General features: G+C 35.8%; 1 long non-coding RNA gene across 2 annotated transcripts; it reads right to left on the reverse strand.

Moving 5' to 3' along the window:
- Positions 1-327: 327 nt before the first annotated feature.
- On the reverse strand, positions 328-5022 carry LOC104880412 (uncharacterized). Of its 2 annotated transcripts, none has more exons than XR_002030838.2 (3): positions 4385-5022; positions 3217-3410; positions 328-549 (listed from the first exon to the last, which is right to left on the reverse strand). It is a non-coding gene; the product is annotated as an uncharacterized LOC104880412 (long non-coding RNA). The 2 variants fall into 2 exon arrangements; XR_786671.3 differs by lacking the exon at positions 328-549 and adding an exon at positions 1967-2694 and having other exon boundaries at positions 4385-5021.
- Positions 5023-16036: the final 11014 nt, after the last annotated feature.

The raw sequence follows: 16036 nt of genomic DNA on the forward strand, positions 1-16036 counted from the left end.
ACTCTTTGGAACCTTGGAGGGTTCCTTACAAATCAAGAAGATTCTAGAATACCCTACACAATTCTATGTACAAGAGATCTCTAGAATTCTCTAGAAAACCTTGGACTCCTCTAATGCCTTCCACCATAGTGTAGAGATGTGTGGACATCTCTAGGGATCTCTAAAACCTTCCACACTCTTCTCTCCAATAGCTTAGTGTAGATGGCTCTAGGAGTCTTCAGAAGCTTCTCGGGCTCTATATAAACCCATGAGACAAGGGTAATATATATATATATATATATATATATATATATATATATATATATATATCAAAGTTTTACACCACAATGTACAATATCACCCAACCTTAAAAAGATGGAAAACTTTTCGTGCCAAGCTGGTTGATTTGTCAACATTTTGGGCAGTACCAGCCTGTCCCTCGCTCCAACATTTCAAACCATATTGTATTGCCCGTGTTGCATTAGGTTTAGGTTTTTTGAAATACAAAATTACAAGAGCAAGTTCTGCCCGTGTTGCATCCAGAGTACTCATCTTTTAACCAAAATTCACCTGCTAAGTCAAAACATCAACGTTCATTTCACGAGAAAAAAAAAAAAAAACATAATATACATGTAGAGAAAATTACATTGACCAAAGCAACAACAGTAAAAAAATTGAATAAAAACCACATGAAAAATCATGCTTTCACGCCAATAAATAAAATGATATTTATTGTCCAAATCAAATGAAGCTAGCACGAAGTCAACTTGTTGCCAGAATCAGATATACAATCAAAGCTATTCTTAATAAGAGTAAGCAATAGTTCCATGCTATTAAAACTGCAGCATTAGACAAAGCAGGGTACAGAAAAAATGCTAATAGCCTAGTTATTTATGGTCCAAATAACATATTCCAAATCATGGTTTACTCTCATACCCACAACATAACTAACGCTCAAAAGAATCACTCTCCTTCAGAATCATTTTCAGGAGGAAAATATATTAAAAGTAACATATCGAAATATAATAGAACATATAGTTGCATTTTAAATAAAATGTTTTATTAATCCACTTTTTACTAATGGAAAAAGCAAAATGATATTTTAATTGAGATTGTTTATTCCATTCTAAATAAATACTCTAAATGAACCCACACCATCATGCCACAATTCAATGTACTGGTGCAACACACACCACATTGATCCATTTTCTAGATCAAACTCGGCTAGTTAGGAAAACTTGAAGTAAATAGAAGTTTGCCAAAGTACAAATATACCATCATACATGATCACAATGTTAAAGCTATATCCAATTTTACTCTCTCCAACAGTGCCCCCAAAGATTGACAACAGATCAACAAAATCAACTGAAATCATGTGTTTTCTCCCCATGTTAACCTATGTTGTTATTGGGTTTCCTCTACTCTCATCCCTCCTTCAGTCTAAAAGCACCTAACATAAGCGGGGGCAGAACCCAAATATATAGGAAGTATGGCATGGGTGCCCAAATTCAAAATGGAAAATAAAAAACTAGCACCCTCCCATTAATAAGAAGCCAACCAATCAATGCAAGCTAACATAGACACAGATCAAGCATCAAGGCACTCTCCATGACTTCCTGGAGGAGATTTGGAACAGAGCTGAGGATCCTGTGAGGACCTTGGTCCACGGAATTCTACAGTGTGCTGTGAGACACCAAGAAGGGTAAAACTTCCAATCCTTAATGCAACTGCAGAATATCTCATGGCCTTTGGTTATAACTGACTGTCTAAAGCAACCATTTTGTATTTTTTTTTGGGGTGGGGTTTCGTTTTACTCCACATACTTCTGTCTTATACCATTCTCTACTTGGGTTTTTAAGTTTTCATGTGTAGACACAAGTACAACAAAAATTATGGCTATCAAGTAGATATAGCCCTTTAACCAAAATAATGAGAAAATCTTACAAGAAACATAGACCATTGTAGATACAAATAAGAATACACTCCTGGCCATTACAACATATGAACCTAAATAGAAAGAAGACTGATCTGATCCCTAGATTTGACAAATAGTCATGACATTTGTTAGATCATCCTTGATCCCAGATATGATCTTGAGCATTCATCCAGAGTCGCTCACATAAATGATTTCTCGCACTAAAATATTCCATATCTCAACATAGTATATTCATTTATCCATTCACAGTTTTCATGGTTTCCTCCATAAATATGCATATATGTTCATTTTTCATTGTACCAGCACATGTATACATAATCTTAGCTTATATTACACACCTTGAATAGTAATATGCAATTTTTATAAAATTTTCCAGAACAAATAAAAATTAGTATAGTAATATACAATTGGTCAGGACATTTACAGAACAAAGAGAAATAAGTATCATGTCTGTGGAGAACTCATTTGGGGAATGAGACTCTTTTAACCCTCATCCAAGAGGGTTTGAAAAGACAGTCACAAATGAGGATGAATGGTTGATTCTTCTCACTCCTTAACTAGACGACGCAAGACACTGCTACTCAATGGCGAGAGGTTTCAGTTATCCTAGAGAAATGAAACCACCCAATGCTGAAAAATCAAACATAATAAGTTCAAATATTGAAAAAATTACACAAGTATGGATACAAAAGCATCAAGAAGCACACATCCTCCTGCATCCACCAACCACAATAGATTTGGTTTTGATTTTAGACCAATCCAAGCTGCTCACCAGTATGCTACAAAAGGATCAACATTTAATTTGTCCATGAGACCAAATATCCTATAACATCACACTGAAGCAACCCAAATTACTAAATGGAACTAAAATTTCTTCTTAAGATACTTGGCTTGGGAAATTGGTTAAGTATGCTTCTTTAGAGAAACAAAATGAAACTGACACATCATCATAACACAATTTTATAGAGTACCAACTAAATTACAATTGAGTTAGGAAGAATAAATGTAATGATAGGTCATTTTCCTTCCAACATATGTAGCATTTACAGTTAAAGCAAATAGGAACATTAATGGATTAAGCCCCTATATGTCAAGACCGAAAATGTTAGAATGTGCTAAGTCCTCTCTTTTCTTGATGATACTATAGCGCCTAAAATGGATGCATCAACTTCAATAACAAGTTATGAGAACCATTAGATGTTTTAAATCATAATTAGTATCAAAATAATGAGATTTTGCCTAGTGATTCACTAACCAGGACCCAGACTATGATACTTAAATCAATGAGGGAAATCAATTACATGTAGTATAATTCTCTTGAATGAGAGATCTTTCTAGGACTGGCTCGAAGATTTCCGAGGATTGGTGAACTCAGAGGAACTTCTCCAAAAACATTAGACTAATTTTTTTGTCCATCAGAAAGTTGTCTCCCACCAGCACTGTTATTGTCCTCTCTTTTCTTATTGATTGTCCCGGTCTGGTTAGACTTGATCTCCTGCATTGCAAACAAAAGAATAATGGCGTATTATGGATATGTGGTAAAAAAGCAAGAATCAAACTCCATATCATTGATTGTAATATCAGCAGGGATTGAACCCAAGCCATGATTTTGATTTAATAAAAATTAAGATGGATAATTAATAATTAATAATTATTTATATGGGGCAAATTGTTTTCATGATTTGTTTCCTTTTTTTTTTTATCATACTAAATCTAAAACTCAAAAGGGTCACCCACTTCTCTCACTTGCTCAGGCATCAAGAAGCCTTTTTTCTGAAGTTGCTCTCCAGACGAGAGAATCCCTAAAAAGGCCCTATTTTCCTCTGCCAGGTACTAATCTAATCATGTTTTTTTTTTTGAAACCCCCGTTTGATTCCCAAGAAAATCCATCCCCCATTTGATTTTTGCGAAAATTCATCCTCATTTGATTTCCGACAAAATCCATGCAAAACCCCCAAGGAAAACAAAAACATTTGTTTTTTTTTCCTCCCTATGTTCTCAGGATCTGTTCTAGGGGTCTCTTTGCTTTTGTGCCATTGGATTTCAATTTCACAAACCCTAAATCCACGATTTTTGAGCCAGGCTGAAAAATACAACCTTTGCCAGCAAATCGTGATCAGATTACCAAATAGCATCTTAGGTTTTTTTTTAAAAAAAATAAAAGTTTGGACAGATTTTGCATCCTGCGTGGGCTGGGCTGGTCGGAAATATCGGGAAAATTTCTCGAAAATACGGTAAAAATTACCGATAAATACCGAAATATTTCTCCATATTTCAAACACTGGTGATTCTCAAATTTTTTTCCTCAACGATTCCCCACAAACAGCCGTCTTGTGAACATAAAAATTTAAGATATAACAAAAAAAATTCCCCAAATATTCTAAATCACAGGGTTGTGAACAATGTAAAAAAACTTTCGGCCCAAATATTTTCTCAACAGCCAAACAAATCCTTAAATGGAAAACTCACCTGCAATTAATCCAAAAGGAAGAGGAAGCTCCACTTAAGTTTCTAGAAACCTTCAAAATATTCCACCTTTGATGAAGAAATATGAAGATATGGCTCAACTTTGGCTTCATTGAAGGTTTTCGGAAGATGGCTATCGGGTTTGGGTGGTCAGCTCGTGAAAAGAGACACTAGGGTTAGGCCAAAATGAGACGAAATGAGAGGAAATAACAGAGTTATGAAAATGCAGAGCAAACGAGCCATGAAAATGTAGATCGGGTTAGGGCAAAATGAGAGGAAGTGACAGAGAGTTTCCCCAAATTTCAAAGTTCATCGGGTCGGGTGTTCTATGGGTTTTGCAAATTTGATAACTTTTAAGTTTTAGATTTTGCGTTTATTAAAAGCGCAACTTCCGATGACATGGAGGTGATGGTTGCTAACAAGATGCATGGATGGGTAATTTCAAAAATGCAATTATAAACAGTATATAGTGCATGAAAAGGAAAAAATTTCTTCAAATAGTGGAGCTATCTTGGGTTATGCAAACTTGGGTTTTGAAAACAATTGAGAAAAATGGGTTCCCGAAACACAACTTTCCCAACTTGGAATGGCGAATTCCAGGTGGGAATCACTCATTCATATAGAAGCACAACACCAAGTCACTAACCCCCATCACTTCTATCAATTCATTTTTCACCAACCCCCATCAAGTTTGTGGAATTTTTGGACTCTCAAGTATTTTTTATTGATATATTTTATTTCAAAGAAAAGCTTGTCTCACCTTTATGGTGCCTCTGATATAAGGATGGTGATTGCATGACCAGCAGGTGTCTTTGCAATAAAATTTTATGGAATTGATATATTTTTTAATTAAAGAATCCCATGCATTAATTTTATTTAAATAAAGTTTATTTATTTAATAAAAATATATAATTATGCGCAGAGGAGAACCCACGAATAGTCATTTTAGGTCGCTTTCGGTCTGTGAAATTTTAGGATTACTTAATTTGATTTTTTAGCTCTAAAACTCGTTAATAAACCTAACATATGAAATTGTATTGAATTTGAAGTCATTTTACACACGAAGAAAACCCAATAAAGTCAATAAACTTGGTGAGGGAGGATTTGGTTTATGAATAAAAATATTAATTTTTAATTTATTCTTATCTATATATATATATATATATATATATATATATATATATATATATATATATTTTTTTTTCCATCGATTGATCATCCCTTTATCAATTTTCTTGCATATCCGATAATGAAGGCCAATTTGATTGTTGTTAATCGGATTGTTGATGACATATTAATGAGAAGTTGATGAATGCTTAATTGATCTCATGTTAATCGATGCCTATTAGAATTGAAATTAGAGTTATTTTCTTTGAAATTATTTTTACTTGATTGAGGCCTTTGATAACATACAATAGTGGCTAAGAGATCCTTTATTTGATTTTTTTTGCCTTTGGTTTTATTTTTCATTTTTTTTTTATTGTGATGTTTGGATTGTTCACTTTGCTGTTGTTTTGTTAAAATTATTGAACCTCTATAATTTAAAAATTGAATTAGGCTATTTCATGTCTCTCTAAAATTTTTCTTATGATTGCATGATGTTGTAGACTTCCCAAATATATTGATAGAATTTTGTTTGAGTCTAAAATCATTTTTCAATTAAGAGATATAAACCAATATTTCAATAGGTCCACTTTTTTCACTCTATTTTGGACACCAATTTTATTATTATTATTTTTTTTGTAAAATTAAATTATCTCATGATCTCTTTAATTTGTTTTGATATTTTTCCATTAATATCAATTCTTAAATTTAATTTTAGGCCCTGAATTTTTGAAAATTAATTCTCCAAGTATAACAAAAAAAAAAATTTTCCTACACCTATTGCACTAACCCTTTTTATAGTCAAGGAAAGTTGGCTTAATTTAAAATTTCACATTGTATAAGTCAAGTTGTTATTTTTTACGTAAGTTAGATATATTGAAGGTATTGTACAATTTTTTTTTCATGATTTTATTATGCATATAGATAGGTTAATTAAATAAGTCTTTTCATGCTATAGAATTTTGCTCTATTTTTTATCAATATAATTGTGATTAAATCAAGTATTAAATGAGATACGATTGAATGATTTAGCCTTTGGGTTGCAATCTAGACACATAAGAGATATTGTCCAAGTTTTTTTATGGTGAAATTCCATATCTAGATATTTTTTTAGGATATATTTTGAAGGTGTCTTTAATCTAGATGCATGTCGATTATTCTATAGAGTGTCCTTGATGTGAATTAATCTAGTATTGATTGACACGTAATTAAATGTTTTGGGATTTTGTATTGTAATCTAGACACATTGAAGATGTTATCCAATTTTTTTTTCATTATGCAATAACACCTCTAGGTATTTATTTATGATTTATTTTAAAAACGTTAATGTTCTAACCCAATGCTGAGTATTTTGGATGATTTGTTATTTTCACCACTTTTTGCACATTTTTAAATCTTTTGGACCATTGTTATATATTGTAGACCTATTGTATATGATAAGTGAATTTTTTTTTGCACCATAAACCCTTATTGAATATTTTAATTGAACTCATTTTAAAATGGTATGCATACTAAAAGTGTATTGAACTTACATGACCATTGTTACTTGTTTTTTTTTTATTCTTTTATTGGAGTAGTGGATGCATTATGTATGATGATAGATTTTTATTAAGATTTTTCATGTCTATTTTTTATTGTTTGTGAACTAACCCTCGTTGATTTTATGAAAACCCTATACATGTTATTAAGGTGTATTGCTCTCCTTCCTTTCATTTTTTTAATGCATGGTTCATTTGAGTGATGCAAATTATGATTTCACCATTGTCTTGATTGTGTATTACTTATTTTTTTGGTATCCACTAATTTAAAAATCAATTGTTATAGTTGTCTCAACTCATTAGTAGAGACCTTTATTTAGGCCTTGGAGGGGTGCTATCGTATGATACATCCCCAATAGGTAACCTAACTCTTGGATTTAGACTCGTGTTTTCAAAGACACGTTTTTTCAAATTAAGAGTCACTCTTAGGGTTTTATTTCTTATTTTGTTTTCTATTTTTTTTAAAATAAAATAAGTGGCAATTCCGCCTTTTAAAAAAATATTTTTTTCATAAAAAATGAGTTATCATCAAGTAAGGATGCACATGAAAAATGTAAGTCCACTATAAGGCTATATCAATTGGTCTTCCCTCTACAGAATATTCATTCAAGGAGCTAATGGCTAGATTATTTTCCAATAATCATTCAGTTGTTGTTTCGCTCATAAAATAGGAGAAGATTTATTCTTTCCATTTGTATCAGCATAACTTAGCTAAACTTAAGCAGAAGTAGTTGACTTGTCTTTCATTTTCTACCCATTTTTGTATATATATTATGCTCAACAATGGTAATTTAATAAGGGTTTGCTATTGTTTTATTCTCTTGCACAAACTATTCTTCAAAGTACTCAACTATGGCATAGATAAACCTTTCATCTACTTGACATTACTCAAAAGGCCTCGACGTTACTCAACATTATCTGAGCTTTTCTCCTACAGATGCTTTGACGGCATGGCAATGCAACCAACCTCAAGGCAACGACACCCACTTACATACTGTGTGATAAAGGAGAATCATTTGATTCTCCATAAGATTTGCTATATCCTAATTTGGTTCCATAAAATCTGAATGTATAACTATAAATATATGTAGATATGTTTTCAATATTTGTATTTCAAACCTTTCCTGTTTTATAGGATCACATTGTTGTTATTTATTATATATATATTTGATGTTATCTTCTGCACACGGCAATGAGGATTTCAATCATTATACATTGTTTATTAAACATCTTTTTGGTATCAGAGCAAGGTTTTTTTCTTTGATTCTAACCATGGTTGATTCGGCTTCTTCATTTCCTTCTCTTCCGCTTAACATAATGGTGCATATGCTGATTCATGCCCGATTGGTGTTCCAATTGATTCAACTCAATTGATGTGCTTTGATCTCAATCCTCATACGGGAGTAATCAACAAAATTTATAAACCTATTTCACCATATACCGGGGTAGCATTTAGCTAGCATAGTATAGTGGCTCTAGGATCGTCCACAGAGATGGGTTTTCACTTTGCAATTGATATTAGTTCAAAAACTAAATTGGTGCTTTTTCTTTTCTTTTTTAGCTTTAAAAGAAGACATAAGTTTGAATGAAAACGGATGGTATTAAGCTAACCTAACATAAAGTAACTAAAATTAACTAAAAAGAAATTAGAAAGAAAGGTGTTTCTTGGGATTTCAGGTTACTAGGATCAGGTGCCAATTGCAAAGTGGAAAATTCCAGATTTTTCTCCTCGCATTGAGTATTTAACCTACAGTTATTTCCCGAACCGATATAGGTTTAACAATGAAGATTTAATCCATAAAAAGTCAATAGAGATGGTAGTCAAGTTCCGTTAATGGCTTTAGACACTATGGGTCTTCACCTTAAGCCACTTTCCAATGGCTCGTACATGATAACTAATGGACTGATGTGGATCTAGCAATAAGCATCCACAGAGACCTGAAGCTTGCCATGTATTGGCCATTCAAAGTGATTCTAAGGGATTTAAAGCAAAACTTTAGATTTAAAAGCCATTTATGAACTCCAACTACCTGTATTTAACGCACGAGAGTTTTCCACTTTTTCATCTAGACTTTTCACCTAGCTTCCTTCACTCCAAGAAACCAAAGGTTTAGCCTTTCATCCACTGGGAAAACATCCTCAGAGGTTGTTTGACTTCCAAGAAAAAGAAAAATAAAAGAGAAGGAAAAACAGAGCAAGGCTCTGTATATTCTATATATTGATCTATTTTACATACTTCTATATCTATATGTTTTACAATGGATGCAAGGGAATATATATAGAGAAGTTTTTCCAACCTTCCTAGCTAAGAAATCTTATTGTTGGTGGATTACAAGGAGAAGAATGGAAATTTATACAAAAATATCTAAAAGAAAATATCTCGTGTGGAATCGGCAAAACAGAGGAGATTTCGCACCACGCATGGGCTGCTGTGCGAAATTCAAGGTGTTGTGCGAATTTCAAGGTGTTGTGCGAATTTCGCATAAGCCTGGAGCAGTTGTCTTCCGAAGGCCATATCTTACTCATTTCAGATCTAAATAGTACACGGTTTAAAACATTGGATTCTTGACTTCCTGAGCTTTGAAATGGTATATAGCATGTAAAAAATAGACTTCAGAAAGTACTCCAAAAGTGCGAAGGAAGACTGCAGCTGCTGTCTCTGTTTTCTTCATTCTGTTTGTTTTTCCTCTTTGCTTCTCTCCTTTACTTGGCTTGTCTTAATGATCCAAAAAGCTGTCAAAACACTCAAACTAGCCACAAATATGATTAGAAGTCATTGCTAGGTCCTTAACATGCCAATTGGAATAAGAATGGAGAACTACTACACAAAAGTGCTTAAAACATAATGAATTAAAGGCACAAAATAGCACTTTTTGGGTAGTTACCATTAAACCGATTTCCTCAAATTACTTATTGTGGAAAAATCAGTTTGCTCCACTGTTAGCCAGTCAAGATTTGTTTGGATTTACTCTACTCTTCTCTTACCGAGGAGTCTATGAGTGAAGTATTGGGTTTACGTCATTCTCATGAGGCTTGGCGCGCTCTTGAAGTCTCATTCTCGCACCGGTCGAAGACTTGTGAACTGCAACTCAATGATGAACTCCAATTGATGCAACGCGGCTCTCATCCCATTGCTGAGTTTTCCTGTACCTTCAAAGGTCTTTGCGATCAATTGGCTGCGATCGATCGTCCCATTGACGACACAGATAAAGTTCACTGGTATTTACGAGCATTGGGGCCCAACTACAAGATCTTCTCCACCACCATGATGTCACAGCTTCCGCTACCCTCCTTTGTCGAGATTGTTCCGAAAGCTTTGAGTCATGAGATTTTTGAAAGGTCAATTTCGCACTTGTCTTCTAACTCTGCTTATTATGTGCAGCATACTTCTAAATCTGTAGGGGTTAAGAAATGGAAGAATTGGCCTCCCACTTCGTCTAGCTCTTCTACAAATTCAAAGTCCTCATCCACTGTTCACTGCCAATTGTGAGACAAGAATGGACACCTAGCCAAACATTGCTGGAGCTTCTTGAAACTCAAGAAGAAGCAGTCGGGTAATATTGTTGAAGCTTTTTCAGCCTACTCAATTCAAGACCCGAATGACACTGAATGGTTTCCTGATTCTGGTGCAACGTCCCATATGACAAGTGACACCGAGGTTGTGGATCAACCAACTCTTTACTTTGGTAATGAACGTGTCATGGTTGGAAATGGTCAGCCTTTAGCAATTTCTCATACTGGTTCCATTTCATCTCTTATGCCGTCTAGTTCTCTTCTTTTATCAAATGTCTTAGTTGTTCCTGGCATTAAGAAAAATCTTATTTCGAGTAGTCAACTTACAACAGACAATAATTGTCTTGTTACCTTCTTTTCCTCTGGTTTTACCATACAAGATCAGGTCACAAGAACCATACTGGGAGTCGGAAAATGTGAAAATGGTCTCTATGTGTTAGATCGTTGTCATCATGCCCTTATGTCCACCACTTCTCCTTCACTGCGAGCCTCTGTTTGTTTATGGCATGCTCACCTTGGTCATCGCAATTATCATACTGTTGCTTCTCTTTCTAGATTAGGATATATTTCTTGTAGTAATAAATTGGTGAACATTGATTTTGAAATTTGTGTTGGTTGTAGACTTGGCAAAAGCCATCGTTTACCTTTTTCTCTGAATGATGAACATTGTGCCATGCCTTTTGATTGCTTACACTGTGATTTATAGGGTCCGTCACTAGTTCTCTCTTTTACTGGATATAGATACTATGAGGTATTCATTGATGATTGTACCAGATTTAGTTGGATATTCTTTTTAAAACAAAAATTTGATTTTTTTTTATACTTCATCCATTTACAACATTATATTGAGACTCAATTTTCATCTAAAATAAAATCCTTTCAATGTGATGGTGGAATCGAATTTACAAATAATAAATTTTGATCTCACTTCCAATCTTGTGGCATTGTTCTCCATTTGGCATGCCCCTACACTCCTAGTCAAAACAGCATTGCCGAACGCAAGCATCGCCATGTCATAGAAACGGGTTTTACCCTTATGTTCCATGCACGTGTGCCGCTTTCTTTGTGGGTTAAGGCCTTCTCAACTACTGTCTTTCTCATTAACCGACTCCCGTCACCGTTACTTGATGGCAAAACTCCTTATGAGCTCTTGTTTGGTAAGCAACCAGGTTACTCTATGCTTCGCACTTTTGGGTGTCTTTGCTTCCCTCATTTGAAAGATTACTCACCAAATAAATTGTCTCCAAAATATGCTTCTTATATCTTTTTAGGTTACAGTACACTTCATAAAGGATTTCAATGCCTCGACCGAACGACACATCGTGTCTATGTTTCTTGACATGTGCAATTTTATGAAAATATTTTTCCTTATCATGGTGATTTTGTACAAAATTTACAAACCAACATTAACTATACCCCTTTTTTCTGAATGTCAGGACTATGTGTCTAGTTCTTCTAATATTGGTTCTTCTCATTCATTTTCGAGTTCACCATGTTTGTCTTGCAGTGATTCTCCACACCTGTCCTCAGATCCTCCCCCTGATCTACAAGGTCCTATTTCTATGGAACCCCTCTCTGATTCTACAACTTCAGACTCAACTTTTCCACCGTCGGTGTCTTCCGTTCCTCGTGTGACCATTTCCAGCCACCCAATGATTAGCAAAGGAAAAACTGGTATATTCAAACCACGATTATATCATGCTATGAATGTTTTATCTTCTTCTCAAACTTTCCAGGCACTTCTTGCTCTCAAAGAACCTCGGGGTTTTAAGTTTGCTACAAAACACCCTGAATGGCTCTCGACTACGGATTATGAGATTTAAGCTTTGAAGACAAATGATATGTGGGTTCTTGTACCTCATCCTAACAATCACAATGTAGTGGGTTGTCGCTAGATTTTCAAAACCAAACTTCGATCGGATGGGTCCATTGAGCGTCACAAGGCACGTCTCGTGGCTCAAGGATTTTCTTAGATTCATGGTCTTGACTTTGGTGACACATTTAGTCCTGTAGTGCGCCCTGCTACAATCAGAATTATTTTTTCATTGGTTGTTACTTCTAGATATTGTTTACATCAACTAGATGTTAAAAACGCCTTTCTACATGGTTTTCTCAATGAAGAGGTGTATATGGAACAACCACCTGGTTACACAAATCCACATGCTCCCACTGAGGACCACTTTCGTGCTCTCAAGCGCATTTTGCGCTATGTCAAAGGCACTCCTCATCATGGACTTCAACTCTATCAACAATCCACTCATGATATTCTTGCTTACTCTAATGCAGACTGGGCAGGTTGTCCTGATACACATCGTTCCACTACTGGCTACGCTATTTTTTTTTGTACCAATTTGGTTTCTTGCTCCTTTAAGAAACAAAGCATTGTCTCTCAATCAAGTGCCGAAGCAGAATATCGCTCTTTAGCTATTGCCACTGCTGATATTGCCTGGATTGTTCAACTACTTCGGGACCTCCATGTTACACTCTCAACAACACCTAAAATTCTTTGTGACAATCAAAGTGCAATTTTTATGGCAATCAATCCGGTTACTCGCCCTCACTCAAAACATATTGCGATCGACTACCACTTTGTTCATGAACTTGTTGCTAATGGCACTTCGAAAGTTGATTTTATCCCTTCACATCTACAGCTTGCTGATTCATTGACCAAAGGTGTCACCAAGCCTCAGTTCTTTCTCTTCCGATGCAAGCTCAGCGTTATCCCTTCTCCCATGCTCACCTTGCAGGGGGATGATAAGGGAGAATCATTTGATTCTCCATAAGATTTGCTATATCCCAATTCGGTTCCATAAAATCCGAATGTATAGCTGTAAATATATGTAGATATGTTTTCAATATTTGTATTTCAAACCTTTCCTATTTTATAGGATCACATTGTTGTTATTTATTCTATACATATTTGATGTTATCTCCTACACACGGCATAGAGGATTTCAATCATTATACATTGTTTCTTAAACATCTTTACTGTGCAAGAGGCCACAATGGAAAAGTATTCCTATAAGTGGCATAGTGTAACACACAATTCTTCATGAAGGCTCCAGTGATTTCCTGCCATAGATAATTTGATGATTAAATGGTTAGACTACCACCTAGTATATATAGTTAGGTACAAAAGAACATCATTTCCATTTGCCAAAACCATGTTAAAATGTTGCTCCTTTTGTTTTTTATTCATGTTCAAGTGAGCTACCTGTTGGGGAAAATCACCATCTTCCATTTGGGAATTAATCAACAGCTTTGCAGCCCTATGAAGAGGTGTTGGGTCTCTCTCAGCCTGTTAAAAAGGAAAGGTTAGACTCAGATGTTTGGGGAGAAGCCATGTTGTGAAAGTAATGTAGAAGACCAAGGTTAGCTTATGGATGGGGGAACTGTAAAAATCTCTACCAGTAATGTAGAAGACTAAGATGTTTGTTCCACATGCAACTTCAATGATGAGGGCCTTAATCAAGCCACGAACAATTTCTATGTTTATCAAAGGTTGGAGACAAGGGACTTCTTATTTCATCAGCAAAGTGTTTCAATGAGCCTTGTGATTTCTCTACCAGTCTTTGACGTCCACTCCTATGAGCTAACAGCAAACCCAAGGTATTGTCATCATGCTCAGCTTTGGGGGCCGCCACCTGAGAGCCCAAGTTTTGAACAATTTTGCAAGAATGGTTGCGAACCAAGACACTAAGAAAGTAACCTTCTGTAACTACCCATTTGTCTTCAAAATCGAATCACAACTTCCTCTTTTATTAATTTCGGTGTCAATCCAGTCTACCCTTTATCTGCCCTCGATTTTGATCTCGGTGTCAAATCACTCGGATACACAGCCTGTACAGAAAATGTGGCACACTGAAAGGTGGCCATGCAGTTTTCAGAAACCAGTAACACAAGAAAAAGTGAGATGACCATGCATGCAGAAATTGAGCTTCAGCGTTTTGAGAGTGTTATTCACCGACCCTTCGATACAATTCGACCCATAACTTTCATGATCACCACAGCAAAGGAGTCCATCTTCTTTCACAGTTTTGGACTGTCCAATTGATTCCGCATTAAGATCTTCAGTTCTTGGGCTTATTGAACGAGGTTGTCACATTACCTCCAATTGCCTCCACTTCTATCGATCTCTTCCTCCTCCTTTCAGTTGCTCAAACCTTACCACCCAAATGAACTTCACTGCCTTCCACGAGCACAAAAACCACAAACTCCTATAAAGCAAAACAGAGCAGTTTGAAGAATGCACGGTAAATGAGAAATGAACCGAGATGAGATTTAAGATACCCGATGCGGAGAAGTGAAATGTGCCAAAAAACAAAGTATGATCCAAAAGAACAAACAAAAGACCCATTAAATAGAAACCCATTTCAGGTTGAAATCAATGGGCTCAGGTCAGTGGCAAAACTGAAACTATATCCAAACCTTTCCTCAGATGAAAATCAAAAGAAAACGTGAGAAAAGCAGAGTAATAACACAAGTTCACAACCAAACAAACCAACAGTGTTCAGGAACCTCATGAGAGGATGAGAAACAAAGCAATAAACGTAAACAAGCAAGGAAATCACAACAAGCGTACCTAAAAATCCTCCTCTCAAGCAAGAATACGCTTGGCTTCCTGCTTTTCTTCCTCTCCAGAAACCTGTAATCCAGCTAGCTCCAACCTCTGCTTCTTCTCCTTACTCTCTTCCAGCTCTTTCTCTGCTCTTACTTCATTCTTCCTTCCACAGTCTCCCTTCTCTGTTTCACAGCTTTTTCTCAGCTCTCTCTGTCTAAGCTCAGCTCACCATGGTTTCTTCTCCAGAATCCCTACCCAGTTCACTCTCTCTCGGTGCCTTCTTTTCTTTTTCAACTCATCCTCTTTCCTGTCCAAGACATCTCTCTTCTCTCTCAGAACCCACTCACAGCCTACTCAGCTCATCCATGGTTCTTGCCCCACCCGAGAATCCTTTCTCTCTCAAACCAAACATCACCCCCTGAAAATCCACATCCTCCCTGTTGAATCCCTCCGTTCTCTCTAGTTCACCCTCTCAAATGGTTTTCTAAAAACAGGTACCTCACTCTCTCTTTCCCAATCTCTCTGTTTTTCTCCTCTTCTCAGTTTTTCCTTTCTTCCTCCCAAGCGTATCTCACTCAGCTCACCACCCTGTGCAACTCCCTACTCTTCTTCTGCTCTTCCTCTGTCTTGGGTCTAGCTCCCTTTGTTTTCTCCCTCTCTCAGAGCTCTCTCTCTGGTTCCTCTCTCAAAAATGGCTCTCTCACAGGCTCACTTTTTCTCCTCTCAGCGCCGGCCACCCGAATATCCTCTGCACTCCCTCCTTCGGTAGAGATTCCCCCCCCACAAAATTTTAAAAAAATCAATCCTCCAATAATTGTGCTGGGACCTAAAATAATCTTCTAATGGTTTTCAAAATGTAGCTCAAAAATCAATAATGAGCTAAGTAGGCACAAACTACTAAGGGACACGATGAAAAATTGACTAAAAATGGATCCTAAG

Source organism: Vitis vinifera, chromosome 9 (genome assembly GCF_030704535.1).
Source record: "Vitis vinifera cultivar Pinot Noir 40024 chromosome 9, ASM3070453v1".
Taxonomy (NCBI): domain Eukaryota; kingdom Viridiplantae; phylum Streptophyta; class Magnoliopsida; order Vitales; family Vitaceae; genus Vitis; species Vitis vinifera.